General features: G+C 40.8%; 1 protein-coding gene across 1 annotated transcript in view; it reads left to right on the top strand.

Moving 5' to 3' along the window:
- Positions 1-6,061, top strand: part of limk2 (LIM domain kinase 2) — a 51,098-nt gene that overhangs the window by 8,629 nt on the left and 36,408 nt on the right.

Raw genomic sequence — 6,061 nt, 5'->3', positions numbered from 1 at the left:
CATGACTCAAAAGCTCTGAGCTCAATTATGGACATTCAAACACACCGTGTCTGACGTTTCTGTATCGTTAAGAACATAACTAACCACTTTGAAAATAATCTAATGTATTATATATATAATCAGTTAATTGAAGTCAGGTAGACTGAAGAGATCTTTTATTGTGAGAGAGCAGTGAACGCACCGTCATCACTGTTCCTTGAAAGACAAACTGACTTTGCACGAGGGGATGGAAAGCAGTTTATTTTCATCAGAAAGGCCAAGCGATGCCCCGAGCTGCAGCCTCATTACCAGCAGGAGGTGAGCTCTATTTATGGACACACTTGTTATGTATGCACATACCAAACGGACCGAAAGAAAGCAAAAAAATAAATAAATAAATCCTGGCTTAACGCAGACGACTGGTGCAGCAGGGTCTCACTGAAGCATCCCAGCCTCACACACTGTCATCTGCATGTGAATAGTTTGCAAGATACACTCATTAGCATTTTAATGGGTCGGAAATTGAAGACATAAATAAGAAAGCGTACATTCAAACATGCTGGACTAATGCTGTGTGCATTAAAAACATACACAATGCCATATGGAGCCTTTAAATGTGCTGATTTTAGATTTAAATACCAGTCGATTCCCGTCATCAGGAATTTGCATCTTTGTTTTTAATTTTATATGCAGATTTTAAAGACTTAACAAACTGCTTCAACACATGAGCCAGTTCAGCTGGTAAATGCAAATCGAAGAAGACACGAGAGAAAGCAAATGTTTAAATGTTTGAGCCGCTGCAGGAAGTGTCTGTAACAATTTGAAAGCAGACTCAGTAGCAGAGAAAGTCCAGGACACAAAAAGCAAGTTTAAAGTTCTTTACTTGAATGTAGCTGGTCATAAACAATAAACACAGTCAGCAAGTGTAGAAAAAAAACAAAAAAAACAAAGGTCATTCCAAGACCCAAAATCCAAGTAAAAGAAACGGGCAAGCAAACGCAAGGTAAATTCAGCTGGAAAGCATGAAACACTTTGAATACCATGACTATATATATATATATATATATATATATACAGTATATATATCTACAGGTCTGACTAATAGTAAGTGATTAATGGTGTGTTGGAACAAAAGGCGGGAAACAGAACAAAGGCAGGAAGTCAGGTTTGAAATCATACAAAACAGCAGTTAGCAAAATAAAACAGGAAGTCACAAAAAGGCAACATGTTGACAAACAGAATATCACAGCGTCATTGCTAAATGTCTGTGCTCTGACAATAAATATTTTAGTGGGAGCAATGACGAACTTTCAATCTGATTCATCTGCAGAATCTGTTCATAGAGATTATTTTAAATGTGGAGAAAATTTATCAAACGTAAAAAGAAAAAAAAGAAAACAGCCCCACAAGTCTATGCTAGCTGGGAGCTTACTGCAGGCTAGCAAACGTTAGCCCTGGATTCACAGCATCATACACATGTACCTTTGTTCAGCTCAGGGGTACGAACATGCATCCAACACACGGTATAGGTTTGTATGGCGAGCTACATCATGCTCCTTGATCGACTAGACGAAGTGACCAGTTGCAGGTTGTCATCAGTGTTGATTACTGGTTGGTTCATTTTGACATCTTGCACACACACAAACACACGATCAAATAAAACAGATGGCGTACTGTTTCCTTTCACACGGTGGTTTTACTGTCAAACAGAGATCAGGAATTACAAAAAACAAAACAGACGGGGAGAGAGAGAGAGAAAGCTGGTGAGAGAGTTAAGTTTTATTTCTTTACCACGAGCAGACGAACAAATCCACAAACATCTACTCTGTGCCGAGTTAGCAGCACATGCACACCGCTCTGCAGAAGTGGCGTGCAGAGGGTTTCGTGGAGACACATCGACATTGAGGTTTCTCAGAGAATCCGAAAAGGCAACAAAAGCGATTTCCGAGACAGCGAAGAGAAGCGGCCGGATGAAGAGGCAAGACTCCCGCTGGGCCCCGAGGTAGCAGAGTCCTGAGACGCCGTGGGCTTATCAACAAAACATTGAGGAGGAGCGCTCTCGATTTTCTACATCTTGTCCTGTGTTTCTTAAATTTACAATCAGAGTTTTTCTCTCCCCCTCCCCCCCCTTTTTTTTTTTTAACCCAGTTGTCGTCACACACTCGGGACGGTGTGTAACGTCTATCGAGCGCTGATGATCAGATACCGTGGTGGATTTCCCGGCCTGCTGCACAGATTGCCTCGGGAAAGGTCAGACAAGATCTGACACAGCTCGTACGTGAGGCTTAGCTTAGCTTTACCTCTTTGTCTGGAACAGATTCACTTCTTCACACACAGCAGGAGTTAGACGGTGACCCATCTCCACCCCTCTCTGCCCTTTAAGCCCCACAAACACTTACCCTCTGCTATGTATAACCATTAATTTACTGCCCCCTGGGCTCTTCTGTCTATGACTATTGATCACGCCGTGCTCTCTGTGCTAATTTAATGCCCGTGATACAGTCTGTCATGAAGGAAACAGGAAGTATTGATTCAGGTGCAGTTGTGCTTGGGGCGCTGCTGCAGCATCATTTTACAGCAGGGCTCTAATTAAGTATGAACCTCTCCGAGCGCTGCATTCAGATGTGTCTGAGCCCTGCTTTATTTTGCCCTATTTTGCTTTTGTGGCTCTATGTGGTGTATTGAGCTATTATTGTTATTGAACTACTACTATAACTCTAACATGTGTCTCTACTCTGTCTACTATGATGAGAAAAGTCCCTCCTCTCCGTCTTCTGCCTGCTTCACTTTTCAATGTGTGCTCAAACAGGCCGTTCTGAGATTTTCCCTTCATGACATCACAAAGGGCAGTAGCCCCTCCCCCAGGTGGGTGACACTCCCACAGCTAGGTGTTTGTTCTGCCCTCTGAGTCTGCCTTCTCACCGTAAACAATAGGACATGGAGCCAGAAAACACCGAGTACACCCGAGCCCTTCCAGAGAGGGGGCGTGGTCAGACACAGCTCATTTACATATTTAAAGCTACAGACACAGAAACAGTCTGTTCTGAGCAGGGCTGAAATAGAGGGGTTTATAGACATGATCAAATACAGGATCAGAGTGGATTTACAACAACACACTTCACACACATGATGAAGAGGAGCGAGGACACTTATTTACACTGAAGAGGAGGAGAATATGTGACCTTTAAAATAAATAATACTGTTGTAAAAGAGAGTGTTTGTGTCTTCACTCAGCACAACACTGGTTTTCGTCACTCCCCTGTTTTTATCTTTTTGGTCACACACACACATGTTGAGACTTATTTAGAGTTTTTGAAAAAGGAGAGTATGTGACCCTTAAGCTTTAACAGATATTATATAGATTTTTAAAAAAAGGCTTAAAACACATAAAGTTGGATTGGAGAGTGAACACAGAGTATTTCTGTTTCCCTTCTCTTTACATGCATTTGTTTATGCTGCTCTGCTGCCCCCCAGTGGCTCTCTGGGGGAGTGACCAGATGGAACAAATATTTGCTAAGGTATTCATTGACACAAAAATAAAACTCATTCAAGAGATTCTTTTTATTACACAAAATGACAGTCACCAGTAATTACAAATTGAAATGTAAATGTAAAAAAAAAAATCTTGTTATGAAACATCAACTTTAAATCTGCAAAAAAAACAAAAAATATGTTTTATATATTATTGAATAAAACAAGATCATAGGAAAACAGATATTTCTGCCTTGACAATTGGGAGAAAATGTGTAATTTATCACAAATATTTAGGCATGCAAACACAGCTTCAAGTTTCAGCTTGTTTTGACCAGATTTGCAGCCGTCACTGTAACTAACAGCATAACTGACTGTAACAGGGTTAATTACAGTGTTGTGGCAAATGTTTGACAAGTGCTCATCTGAGTGTTTTAGGATGTTTCAGGGTTGGATATTTTGGCTTCATCCTGCATAACGCCTGTGCTTATTTTGGAGTTTGAATCACATATTAACCCCAGAGCTCACATCTCCATCCCTGACTGAACCTCTCCTTTCTGCTGCAGAGAGAATTTGGACTTTCAAATGGACATGTCCTGCTCTCAGAGACAGGAGGAGGTTGATGATTACAAAAGACCTAACTGTAAACTCAACATCAAAAGTTGAGTTTAAACAAAGATGTTCCCACCGAAGTGAACCCTCTGACTTACTGTTCTGATCAGACGCTGAGTCAGTGATTAACTGCAGGTTTTAGGTCCATAGGAGGAAGACTTCACAAAGTACCAGATTCAGTCTCGGCCTACGAGTACAAGTTCTTCTAGCCCGATCAAGCGATATATATATTTAAGTCAAAGGCACCGACATCAGACAACATCCAAGCTGCATTAGATTAGAAATAGATCTGATGAACTCTTGGAAAGTTAAAAAAATATTTGATCATAATTGTTTTTCAGAAAAAGCACAAATTGGTGAATAAAAACAGTTCAGAATGCAGAAAAATGAATATTTGGTGTCCAACGTTTTCAGGAGGAAATTCTGAGACAGCTCCCGAGAACCCGAACAGAAAAAAGCAGTGAAGATAATGAATGGATGGATTGTTTTCACAGTTGGTGCATCCTTAGAAGCTCATAGCCCAGTCTTTAATGGACAGTATATATAGGTTATTTACTGCATTAAATGTCAGAGTGTTTGAATGTGTTAATGCCGATGCCCCTTTAGTGATTAACACACAGCTCAGGTCTTTGTTTTAAAAATAGCGTTGAGTCTGAATGTCATCCTCTGAATCAGCAAACACTGGCGATACCAGCTCTTTGGATGGTGAACCCGTTCCTCCCAACAACATGTCTAAACTCTCAGGGGTCAGATGTAAAGGTGCATTCGGACAGTACATGTCGAATGCAGAGTTAAACATTTCTAAAGCTGAGGCTGCTGCCCCGCAATTAACCAATCATACACCAGGAACTGATAGCTGTGTTGTTTTAGCTCCACACAGTCCAGATAACCAGAACACAGTGTTAAAGGGTAACAGTGTGTCCAGTTCACTCCTGGCTTTCTGTTACGCATTTCAATCGGCATCAAACACATCTCAGGAGAAATCAATCATTTGAGAGACAAAGTTGTATTTCTTCTAATATTCACACTGAAGTGGATTTATGGGTGAATGAGAATGACACCCATCAACAAAACTCAAAGTGCAACAAATACTGCAGTTCCTCGAGTGTCCACTTGAGGCTGGCTGCAAAAACTAATGAATCCCTATTTGGAACATACATTTCCATTTTTACATCCTGTTTGAAATTAATGGTTTTGGTTCCTGTAGCTCATTTCATTTCGATTGCATTAAAGCGACAGGTTATGTATACATTCTCATAACAAGGAGCCGTGGGTGCGGCTGGTTGACTGACATGTGTGTTGGAGCTGTCGTCCAGGAGGCTTAACCCTTTATTGGGCAAGTGACTATTTTTGGTAATTTCCCTACACATTACATATGGCCACCCTTCTGCACTTCATTAAGGTCGAGAAGCATGTGATCCTCACTCAGCCAATCAGAAGAGATCAGCCTACGTCACTGATCCTGCTATTGTGGCGTTTGAACCAAATATGGTAACTTTGTCAATGTTTATTTTTCTAAATTAAATTTGAAAAAATTTGAAAAATGTTTTAACATAAATAAAGTTCTGTTTTGTCCCCCAAGAACTCTGAGGTTGAATTTTTGAATTTCAAAGTATTTAAATGAGTGCCCTATAAACGGTTAATTTCAGCCTCAGCTCAATTTCTTTGCCTGCTTCTAGATTGACCAAAAGTTATTTCTGAGGGAGAACTCACACTAAAGGCAATCCGCATCGAGCCGAAGTACGTTTGATTCCTGAAGTCCAGTCTCCTTCTCAAGTCCGAGTGCTCCGTTCCTTGGCCCCGTCATGTTCAGGCCCACAACGTGAACATGACATTAAAGGGGACATATTGTAACTTGTTTTTTTTTTACCTTTTCAATCAGCCCCTTTGTGGTCTAAATGAAACATCTGTGTTTCTGTGATTTGGTCCAAACATGACTCAAGCAGCAGAGGAGGTTTGTGACCCTGTAGAAACCAGCTCTTTCAGAACGCTCCGTTTT

The sequence above is a fragment of the Symphodus melops genome, assembly GCF_947650265.1.
Source record: "Symphodus melops genome assembly, chromosome: 1".
Lineage (NCBI taxonomy): Eukaryota > Metazoa > Chordata > Actinopteri > Labriformes > Labridae > Symphodus > Symphodus melops.
Note: the sequence above shows the minus strand (reverse complement) of the source record. Positions and strands in the feature narration are given on the sequence as shown.